General features: G+C 41.1%; 1 protein-coding gene across 2 annotated transcripts in view; it reads right to left on the bottom strand.

The window, feature by feature from the left end:
• LOC6550549 overlaps positions 1 to 11,580 on the bottom strand; it is a 29,889-nt gene extending 18,309 nt beyond the window's left edge. Inside the window, exons 1-2 of one of the 2 annotated variants that reach the window (XM_001977945.3) lie at positions 11,289 to 11,580; positions 9,374 to 9,716 (exon numbers count right to left, since the gene is read on the bottom strand). The gene's annotated coding sequence lies outside the window, so the exon portion shown is untranslated. The remainder of the gene's footprint in view (positions 1 to 9,373; positions 9,717 to 11,288) is intronic. The other variant, XM_026981870.1, reaches the window with a different exon arrangement.
• Positions 11,581 to 12,172: the final 592 nt, after the last annotated feature.

Here is a 12,172-nt window from a genome sequence, read left to right as displayed (position 1 = left end):
GCCCAACTTGCGCGTTCATCGCTTTACCGATTGCTAGTCGGCAGGTAGCTGCCGACTCCACTCAAAGGCCCCTCCTCCTCCACCACCGACTCCACCTTCACGTCCTACTCCTCCAAAGATTTCCACCTCCATTTCCACTTCCCCATGCTCCACCAGAGTGTCCCTATTTTGCTTTTCTGGGCTCTGCGGTCTTCGCCTGCAGAGGCTGCGTAGTCTGGGCAAGTGGTAGTGGTAGTAGTAGTGGTAGTGGTAGTGGTGGTGGTAGTGGCGACTTGACCTTGTCATGCCATTAAATAAAATCAAACAGAAACTGAACTTGGTCCGAGATGTTCCCGCCAGCTTGCCAGTTTGCCAGTTTTGCCAGTGTGTCCGCCCTCTCCTTCCGGCGACCCTTTTGGGGTACCAGGTAACGCCCTCTTCTCTTCTCGGGGAATCGCTAATCCCACAGTTCCATCTACGCCAGCTTCTTCTCTCGGCGTCTCCATCGCCTCCATCGTCTTGGCACATAACGAGTTGCTATATTTTGATGGATTTGCCCGTTCGAGGTGTAAATATTAAACAACAGCCAGTGCGAAAACGTACAGTATCCACCGAGCCGATGTCAAGAATGCACAGCATGCACCATGCCTCTCGCCACAACTTGCTAACTGGTTACTGCTGCAGTTTGCAGTTTGCCGTCTGCAGTTGTTAAACTTGATGACTGATGCTCATTGAATCTAATGCAAACGAAAACCGCCTCAAATCGCACTTTTCGTTGTGAAAATTCAGCCTCTATTGTCATTTGAAGACGCTTTTTATCCAGACCTTTTCATTTGGCATGGGCTAATAATGGTAAGTAGTTACAAATTGTCAGTTCTGCATGGTATGAACAGGCCTTACTTTTTTGATCTGCACAACAAAAACAACCGTGTCGATCCGGACGTGTCCATTTGTTGGCTCGTATCATGCCTCCGTTGGTTAGGTTTGCTTAAAATTGGCCAACCACGCCCCATTTAGATGGTCCCATCTTTCCAATGACAGCCATATATTATATATGTATAATTAAGAAATCGGCCCTTTTTCTGTCTCTGTTTTGTGTGTGATCAAGCGACACTGCACACTGTGCAAAAATGGGTCAATTTACTGAAGAAAATAGACAGTTGTCAAGTCGATCGAGTTACCAATCTACCGTACATACATTTATAGATTTTAATGTTGCTTAAACTTGTGAAAATCCGTCTTTAACTTGATAACTCATCGTATGTTTGAATTCCCTACACTGATAATACTGGCTGGCTCCAATTTCGAAGACTCATTTTCTTCTTGTTGGCGTTTTACGTATTCTTGAGTTCTGAAGGTCGCCAGCATAAACCAATCTTTGATTCATATACTGATTCCAAAATGGATTGCAAATGGAAACTCGGACTAATCAACATATCAGCGAGTATTGTGTTCGTGTGTTGTCCCATGCGGTGTGCCAATTTTCAGCAGATAATGGCCAAGAATATTGGCAATACAGAAAAAAAAAACAAAAAAAAAAGGGAAAGGGAAAGGGGCAGCGATAATAGGAACATCGGGATACAGAAGGGAAAAGCGAAATAAAAAATTAAAAAAAAAGAGAGAGAGAAAAAAACCGAACGGAGTGCGGATCACGGGCCAAAGTTGGGATCAGCTAATACGCTTTGCTTGGACTCGGCTTGTCATTAGCTCACAGCTGCCAGCGTGAGTTCAATTACAGGCTGGGTCCAGACCTCGAAAGCCGAGACGGACTGGACTGGTTGTGCAGGTCGGCAGGAAATCGCATGCCATTACAAATTGTCCACATCAATAAATGGTGGCGAACGAGTGTGCACCGTGCGCTGCACAGTGGGGCAAAGTGACATGAAAATATACGCATTAATAATATATATACATATCGATCTATTCAATCCAAATTTTAACACTTTGTGTATAACTTTTCAATATTCATAGTATATTCGCGGTTTCATCTCTTGCTTTTATACATTTTATTGTTCCTTACCGAAGCGAACCATTTTATCCCACTGTGCACTGCACTTGTCACCATTTTCTCACTCAAAATAAGAAGAATTTGTATTAGGACCACTATAGAAATTAAAATACAGCAACTTTACGATACCTTGTATTCAAAAAAAGAGTTATTTTGAAAACAGGGAACGAATTTAAGATTCGCAGCAGAAACAAGATAGCCGTGTTAATCCTAACAAATAGCTTTTATGATGTCACAACAAATAATTAAAATCAGTTAGGGCCATATTTCAAAGAGCTGGCATTTTATTTCGTCTTTGGGATTATCTCTTCTCAACATTTGTGAAGCTTATAATCCAATAAGTTCTTTATTGCCCCGTCAAACTTCCCGCTTTTACCGCCGTCGATTTCTCTAAGTGCAGACCTTGCTCCAGGCGCAAACTTGGTCTTAAGGAAAAAGTGGTCAAGTGGGGGAAATGTCTGGGGCAATCGAAAATCTTTGACTCTATGCCTATGGCATTCATCAGTATGCCTCGTTAAAAGCGAGTCCCTTACTTATCTTTGATTTGCCATAAGCACAGCGAAATTCCATTAAATTCCATTAAATAAGAGTATATGTATGTACATATATTACATGTGAAAATAGGATAATTTGTGACCTTAAATGTATTTTGTATATTTCGGAAACGCCTGAAAAGGTGACTATACTTATAATTCATTTAATAATATCAGGGCCAACAATGTTATTAGTGTGTGAAAATAAAAGCATAGTTTTACGGCATTTGCGTTCATGGAAACTGTTTGGCATGCGTGTTAATTTGAATATAAAAGCATATTAAAAACGCGCTGCAACGCGCTTAATTTCTCAAGCCACCAAATGCATGATTAATTCATTGCGCGGCAGCCAGATTTTCCCAGACAATTGTCAACCGGGTAGTTTGACGATGGAAAATGCTTTATTTTTGGTTTAGGTCTTTTCTTTTTTTTTTTGGTTTTTTTTTTTGGAGAGAGAGCAATTAAAGGCCGTGCACGCCGAGGTTTACTATGTGAAAAGAAGCCATTAAGGTCGCGCATGTCACAAATTAGCCGAAATTAAAAACATTTAATCTTTCGTGCCCAGGCAAAGTAAAGACGACAGAAGATCGAGACGCAGCCGCCATCCGCCAGCCGCCATCCCGCCATCAGTCGAGAAAAACCCACAAAAAGCTACAAAGCACAGCAACACTCGGCAGAATAGAGACAAAGCCACCAGACAGCAGCCACCAGACAAACAAAAGCACACCGCCCGTCACACGAATAGCCCCATCATCTGGCAACCAAATCAAACCGGAGCACTTGGGACAACTAACAAATTGAATGTGTCTTTAACATAATGTAAATATAAATCCGCGGTGGTAAATAACATTTTAGGTTTCAAACTTCAAACTAAGTTGGTATAAACACCCACAACCTCTTTGCAAATTCAAGCTCAATATCAACTATTTAACTTAATAAGACTTAAAGAAGTGTTAATATTTAAGTGGAGAAACACTTTCTATCTAATTATTAATTATTAGCTGAAGACACTATTCCAACAACCACTGCTGTGCGTTTGGGCCACTCACGCCACTCAGTTGCTACAAATAGATTGAGTTTTACGAGAAACAGAGATGGCGATAGGGAAAATAAGCCCTCACGAGATAAGTTAAGGCCATCGTGTAGATTCCCAAGTATTCTGTTTGGATCACTGCTCAGATGGCGATATCAATGCCCGACACACCAGAAGCCACCTGATGGTAATTGAATTGCGAACAACTTCCCCTCCTCTCGCCAAAAAAAAGAAAACAAAAAAAACTAGTGGGGTGCCGGCACACGATGCAATGGATCTTAATCAAAGGAAGGTAAAAGCCTTGATTTTGATGTCAATTCCATGTAGGAAAACTAATCACCAAAGCCTCAATTCTCCGACATGAATTTTATATCGCAGGGGGTACATACATACATATGTATAATTGCTTGTTAATAAATACAGCCGGTGTACTCGGGTATAGATTAGTTGCAATGTATGCAGGATAACGTATAGGGAGGGGTATGGGGCATTTCCGACCCTATAAAGTACCGTTGCAAGGCAACATGGCCACAAAAGGGTCCTTTGTGCAGTTAAAAGGGCTCATTGTAGTCGTGCATGGGGTACAAGTAACCGTTTCCTACCCTATAAAGCGTATAAACTGACGTCCGTCTGTTTGGTTATAAACATTGCCAATTCGGAACCTAAAATGGCCAGTTTTCATATTATGTAACAGACTGGTAGATACTTGCAATTACATACGTACATATGTATCTTATAAAAATACCTATTCAGAACTTGAAACTGAAATGCTAGAAATAACTATCAAAAACATGATATTTAAATGCTAATAGTTCGTGGTAGTCACGATTTTTTATACGCAGCCGTATGGCCACTTTTGCATTGATGTATATATACATTTATGTTGTATATACAGATATTTTTCAAGAAAAAATCAAAGTGTTCCATTGTCTGAGGGAACCGATCACAGTGGCCAGCTCGTGGCCAATCTCGAGGCCGTGAAAGATCTTTTGAGATCTGAGATCTCTGACCAGCCACCCGGCAAGGTCGACACTATGCCTTAATTATTAATACACATAAGGCTATGTAATGGCTTAATCGAAATGCGGGAAAGGAAAAAACGAAAAATCGATTAGATCGAGACATACATACATAATGATCTACTATTTTGGGTTTTTGTATTATACGCAAGTTTGCTTATGTTTTAGTTAAAACTGTTTTTTTTTTTTTTGTTTTTTTTTCACAGACTTGATTCTTAATCTTTGTAATAATTACTTCGAAGTAAAGAAGATAAATACTTAGAGTGTGAACCCCCCTGAGGTTTTAAATAAGCTTGAGTACTAAGCCCTGTTTAGCAATGTCATTCAATTGCTATCAACATTTCCTGTAATATGTTTGTTATAACATATTCCGACTGATTCGCATCATGCTTGCGTCAGCTGGTAAATAACATTGATATTTTGCCACTTCTTTTGGGGCGCCGCATTGCCATTTAACAGTGCCCTTTAATCGGGGCTTATTTCTGAGTTCGTTATGGTAATGAAAATTGGACAATAAGTGGCCGTACGGATGAATGCAAAGCTGAAGGGAATCTTGTTGCAAAACAACAACAACATGAACAACAACAACAAAACAATAACCAAGAAGCCGAAAACAACTTGGTCTCGGTGGAAAATTCAATTTGGTGCCACCAGCAGCGGCAGCAGGAGCAAAAAAAAAAGAAGGAAAACAAAAAAAAAAAGCGGCAAGAAAACACTGCAAAAGCGAGTGCAATAAATTGTTACATTCGCGGCACGACGCGCACCTGACACATAAGCTCCAAGTTGTCGTCTTCATCTGCGCCTTTTTGCCGCACAAACCCAACCCGAGAACTCGACCTGAAGGAGTTCAAGCTATGCCTTACCCAAATGCAAACATACATACATATGCATGTATGTATATGCGGCGCGGATATATAGATATGTGCATATAGACGACCCGATGGAGAACCGAGAGGGACCCAAAGCGATTACGATCTGGCCAAAAACTGTTGCCAACTCGATCGAGCACTTCGAGCGGAAGATTGAACATCTGGTGGCTTGCTGTGAGGTAGCGGAGGCGGCGGCCCATTGGATCACAGTGGGCTATTTCGATCGTTATGATTTCTGCACTCCCGAAGGTGTTATTACGGCGAACTTGCCGATTACTCGGTTCACTTTCTGGTTGCTTGGCCATTGCTTGATGTCTTGGCATCAAAACACACTTGCCAGTAATAAACCAAACGGTATTCCATTCGATCTTAAACAAAATCATTGCGCAGCTAGGCTCTAACTTTAAACCAATACTCGGCCAACTTGGCAAATGATCGATCTCTCAAACATGAAGAGAAATCATTCATAATATATAGTTTACGATGTAACTTATGGATCAGCGCTGCAATAAATCGTTTTCGAACCACTGTCCAGCGGTGGCTGCTCTGCAATTATACGCTGCCATGGCTGGCGGGGGTGGTGGAATGGAATGGGTTAGGGTTGGGAATGAGGATGAGATGGTCAGCGGATTCAGCGGATTATACGAGCCGGCGCTGGGCAGCAACAATTACGATGACGAGGTCGGACTTGGTTGTGAATGTGGATGTGGATATGGATATATGCGGTTGATGTGGCTATGGCTATGGATGTGGATGTGGATACCTTGGCTGTTGCTGTGGATGTGAGAACAATGTCCCATGTCCTCCATTATTGCATCTGCGCGGATTCGTGTGTTTTGCTGTTGCCGCCGCCTTTGCAATCTTATTTTATTTTATGCCACCGCGGGCAAGGGATCATCGAGTCGCATCCATGCATTCCTTGGTGTTTCCAAAGGTGGAGGCGGAGGCAGGCACAAATCGGGCAAAATTATTACTGTCCTGGCGAGTGCAGGAGTGATTGAGATTGAGATCATTGGATTGGATCTCTATATGCCCCAATTTCCCATCATTTGCTAGTGCTCGTTGCGAGTCTCATCAACCTCATTTCAACTTGACTTCGCTTTAGGCAATTTTCGTTGTTGCATAGAAAAGGGGACCAAATACTTGAGGTACAAATGACCAAAGGATTGGAATTAGCGATATAAGGGGAGAAACCATTTCATGCTTTCTGATAGAAAAGCTAAATGGTAGATGTTTTGCACCCTTTAAAAAACGCTTTTGAATGTAATTTCGTCGTCAATCAATTAGAATATTACTTTCTACAAATTATCTTTGTTAATTCAACAATGATATAATGAAATCGCAGCCCATTCACTTGCACTGTAATCAGGTGTCAGAGGGTCTTTAGCACTGTTTACCTTGCGGTTGGATCGGATCGGCCATTCGGATCGGTCTTACCAAGCTGCAGTTAGAGCTGCACCTGGAGCTGGAGCTGGAGGCACTGAGCCATAGGCCTTCGCCTCCGTCTCCATCTCCATCTCCAGCCCCATCCCTCCGCCTCAACTCAAACTGGCGCCCATTGTGGACGCCTGAGCGACAATCTTTGTCGTCAGCCAAGCATGATCCCAGGTGTTGGAAGCGGGAAGGGGGAGTGGGAGGAGGTGTGCCTGTCATTCGGTCTGTGTCTCTTGACTGCCTTCCCCAACAACACTGAGAAAAATGAGTATTTATTGACCTATGTCCAACAATATCCCCCTATTCCTTACATCGATTTAAATCACAGAGTTGCAGTGTTTAATTGCTGATTTAGTTAGGAAAAGGGACTCAAAAAATTGTTTTTTAAATTGAAATTTGTAATAAAAATACTGAAAGAGAGTTACGAATTATAAGATATTGTATATTACAGATAATGTCTTCATATTACCCCTGAAAAGTCCCATTTAAATGTAAATTGTGAATGAAGTTACTGAAAACGCTGTTGCACCAAGAGAGTTGCAGTGAAAAGATGCGAAATGAGTGGAAAAGTGGCCAGAGGTTGTGGCTGGAAAAGTCAACTGCCGTTCTATTGCTAATTATAAGCATGGTGTAAATTTACAATGCTTGTGTTTACAGCTCACGAACAAACGATTATATGACTATATAGTTATGGCCTCCGCTGTGACTTGGCACTCGCGCCCACATATATACAATATAGGTATATACATCGTATATATGCAGCTATACATTTGAAAAAGGTTCTTGGTTACGAAGACAAAGCGCAAATGTCGGAACCATTCAGGTATATTCCCATATATCCATTCACTTGCTACCGTTCTGAATTCCGTGTGTCGTCATTTGTCGTTTTTAAAATGAAGAGCCTAGATACGTGCACATTTCACTTATTGTTCATCACTTCTGGGAATAGGAAATCAATGTTTAGGCAAAAACCTCCACCAAGCACAAACACACACGTGCTCACCAACACAAACGCACACAAACGCACACAATTTAAGTATTATATGCGCGGAACCGACCTTGAGATTGAATAAAAAAGAGAATTAATAAAACCAAAATGACCTGTTTAATTCATGAGAAAATCCAGATGGAAGACATGGCTGGGAAAAAAGCGGGCAGTGCTCGTTTGAGGGAAAATCAAGGCTGAATGAAAGAGCTCGGAAATCACTGGAAAAGATGGGCGCATAGCGCTTAGGGGGAATAATCGCTCAACGCCATTTAAAATTCGCTTGTTCTTTCCTTTTTGCGAATACGTTGAACAAATGATACAGTTTTCATCGGGTGAAAACTAATTGCATAGCAATACGTTACTCGTAGAGTAAAATGACTGAATATTTAATAGTTAAGGTTCATTTTGAAATACATTTAATACTGTCAGAGAACAAAATAGATCAGTATGATCTTTACATAGATTAAATTGGTTAGGGTATTTAAAGGTATTGCTCTATAAAGATTAAACCTTTAATATTACCATAAAATCTGTTAGGCATGGTTAAAAATCTAAACATACAAACTAGAAATCGGTGTGTTTTATAGAGGCAAACGACAGAAGTCATATTAAATGATAGCTGAATATGGATTGTGCTTTCCATATTCACAGTTTCTGTCAAAAATATATGAAAACCCAAAGAAAAAGTAAAAAAAAATGCTTTAAAAATCAATTTATAACACATTTCATCGAAATTTAATAGTGTCATGTCCCAAAATGGTAACATTTTAACACACACAGATCCTGATAAGCAGGTTTACCGGCAACAACAATACGCAATCTCACTTACAGATTGGCTAATTAAATCGCACTTGATCAAATGGAGATAGTGAAAAGTTGACAGGGAACATGGAACCGGTACAAGTGGCATGATCGTAATAAATACGAAAGTGCAAGTCGCTTTGGAGCTCTAGCAGCCAACTCAAACGAATTGAATCTTATTCCATATCATAATATTAGCAACTATTTGCCTTACTTCATTTATTTATTTCAATTATCAGTTAACATATGTTTGCTATGTAAAATGTACTGCGAGCTAACGTGCTATTTTTAATCCTGCTACCGATCAAATCAAATCAAATCAATGCTCTTATCGTTTTAAACGAAAAACACATTCCGTTAAGATTTTTTAAATCCTGTAGGATAATCATACTTTAGGTTACTCTTCTTGTAATTTGTAATTCTCCAATGAAAATTGCCTATTCAAAAAATTAAGAATACGATAAGTGAGCCCGCAACACAAAATTGCATGTTACTAAAAAAAAAGGATTTTTTTAATTAGGCTATTCTTTTTATGAAGAAAGGACATGGAGACTTTTATATTTTCGATATAATAGTAGATGTATGGAAATACCGTGCTTATCACTTCAGTACTTTCAAGTAATATACGCTAAATCCTTTAGATGATGTTATTTAGGGATACATAAGTAATTTCTTTGGGTAATTTCCAATTTTTTTGGGATTTGCTCACCTTTATAATCGATGTTAGTGTGCGTTTGGTGTCGGTGCGTTTGTAGCTGCAGTTGCTTTTTCTCAGCTTGTTGTTGATGCTGTTTTAGTTGCTCTCACACACACACACACTCACACACACACTTGCATACTCGCACACATGCAAGCCCACGTGCGTGTGCACGAGATTTATTTGTTGTTCTCGAAATGCTCTCCGTCTTATTTGTTGTTGTTGTTAGATTTGGTTGGCTTGTTGTTTCTAATTCGTATTTTGTTTTTTTTTTATTAATCTGCTGTTATTTAAAATACGTCTTCTTCTTCCTTTTCGCTGCTGCAGTTCATGTTGATCAACTCATTTAACTGGGCTAAAATAATATATGTATGACATATTAAGTTTTATTCCGGCACTGAATTTTGGTATTGGTTTCGATCTTTCTTAGCTAAGTGTTGGTCATTTTGTACTGAAGTTCTTTTGCGTATTTTTGGTGTATTATATTATAAATACTTGACATTTAGCTTTAATTTTTTTTTATTTCTCGTGGGTGTCTCTTTCAACATTTTTCCGTGCGAAGAGGACGGACGACAGGCGGAATTCGCAGTGCCGCCGCTTTTGAAAACGGTTATAAAATCGCGCGACAAACGAACGAGAACGCTGCTTGCTTTTTTGGACGGCGAAGTCGCGTTGCGTCGCTTTTTGCTGCTACTGCTGCTTCTTCTTGCCCGTTTGCGACCCACCCGATGTGTCGCCATTTTTCGCTGGCCAAAAACTTTTATGCACTTTGCACTCTCGCTATTGCCAATCGGTCGCACTCTCGCTCTCGCTCGCACTCGCGGTCGCCAATGCACATGCAGTTGTTGCTATCTCGCTCGCTCACGCCCTGCGACACAAACAAACCAGCAACGCAACACACAGACGTACACACACACACACACATACAGTTATACAGATAGAGGGACACCCACACACACAGAGACACCCGCGCACGACGACACACAATCAAAAACCCATTCGGCTACTATCGCCCACCACCACGCCCCCTTTTGCCCACTCTCTCTCGTTCTAATAAAAGACCCCCCCGCCCCTCTGCGCCACCCGCTTCCCATTCGTTTGCCTTTCGACCAATGACACTCGACGACAATATTAGCGAGCACACACATACAATTACGCACTCTCGCACTCACACACACACACACACACACACTCGCATACACGCACACGCAAAAAAACGAGTCACAAAAAACGAATTGTCGACGTCGAAGCCGACAGCGCTGCCGGCAGAGATGCTGGGTATGTCCCCAAACGAAGGAAGGCAAAAGGAAAAAAGGAAAAAAAAGGCAGAAAAAATATATCAAAGAGAAAAAGGAGCGCGTGCATGTGTATATGTAATCCAATCCAAGCAGTGGGCGTGGGTGGGTGTAAAAAACGAAGGCGCAACGCACTTTGTGTGTGTGCAAAAAACAAGGAAGCCAATCCAAAAGACGCAACGACAAGCGACAAAACGACAAGCGACAAACGACAAACGACGACGGGCGACGTGCGACACTTGGGCGTGGGTGCGAACGAGATGGCGCGACTCGGCAATTGGAATGCAAGGGGAAGAAGAAGCAGCTGGGAGCCGAGGTATAAAAAAAGTAAATAAATAGTAGACACACGAAGCAGGACATTCGCTGTTATCCTGAAAGACAAACCGAGCAACCCACACCCACCCACCCACTCCTTCTTCGCTCTTCCTTCTTTTTTATCTCGCACCCACACACACAAATGTCCTGCGAGGGGCGGAGCACCAATACCAATACCAATTCACTTGAATCCTTTTTATGTTGTTTTTTGTTATTTCTTTGGTTTTCGTATTTAATTTTTTTTGTATGGGTAGCACAGTAAAAACAGTTGTGGAAACAATAAAAAAAAGTACAAAACTTAAAATGTATAAACTAACGGTTTTAGCGACGGCAAAACACAAACGGTTTTTTTCGTTTTTATTTATATATTTTTACTTTTTATTTCGAATTTTGTAGGTTGTTTTAAAAAACGGCGAAAAGGTTTTTTTCGTTTTTGCGAATGCTGGCCTACAATTCCGATTCGATTCTCTTCCCAACCGATTCCCGATTACCGATTGCGGTAAATGTGCGGTGCGATGCGATGCGGCAGCGGCAAGTCGACTTCACTGTTTGAAATCACGTCGCCGCCGCTTTTGCTGCTTTTGCCGCTTGGCGCTCTGCTCAAAAAAAAAGTACAAGAAAAAAAACAACAATACCAACAACAACAACAGCGAGAGCAACGAACGAGTCTGGGAGCCAAACAAAGCACGCACACACACGCAGCGCCTCTATTTACATGTGAATTCTCTGGACACTCGCACACCAGCACACTGGAGCACACACACACACAAAGCACCTCACACACTCTAACGCGCTGTCCATTCGCTTGTATCGCCGGCTCCCTCGCACTCGCGCGGAGAGTCACAAAATGCAAGCAGTTGAAAGCAGTGTTCGCACCTTAAGAGCGGCAAGAGCGCGAAGAGAGCACTAAGAGAGAGTCCTGCGATATGGCTATAAAATTTTTGTATTCTTCCCTATCATTTGGGTACAATTATTTATCAGTTCAAATTATTAATGGGTAATTGGCAGTTTTCCGTGCGAAATTGTAGTTTAGGGACTTATTCTTTTTGGTTTAGATAAAGACTTCACATCTGTGAAAACGCAATTCGCTTCTTAAATAAATAAAGCTACATTAATCTGTTCAATTTGCTTTGTTTGATGCCCAGACCAATTTCATTTAATTTTAAATCATGTAGCTTTTATTTAATTTTTAAATAAATTT

This window comes from Drosophila erecta, unplaced genomic scaffold (assembly GCF_003286155.1).
Source record: "Drosophila erecta strain 14021-0224.00,06,07 unplaced genomic scaffold, DereRS2 tig00000126-arrow-pilon, whole genome shotgun sequence".
Classification (NCBI taxonomy): domain Eukaryota; kingdom Metazoa; phylum Arthropoda; class Insecta; order Diptera; family Drosophilidae; genus Drosophila; species Drosophila erecta.
This window is presented reverse-complemented; position numbering and strand designations above follow the sequence as displayed.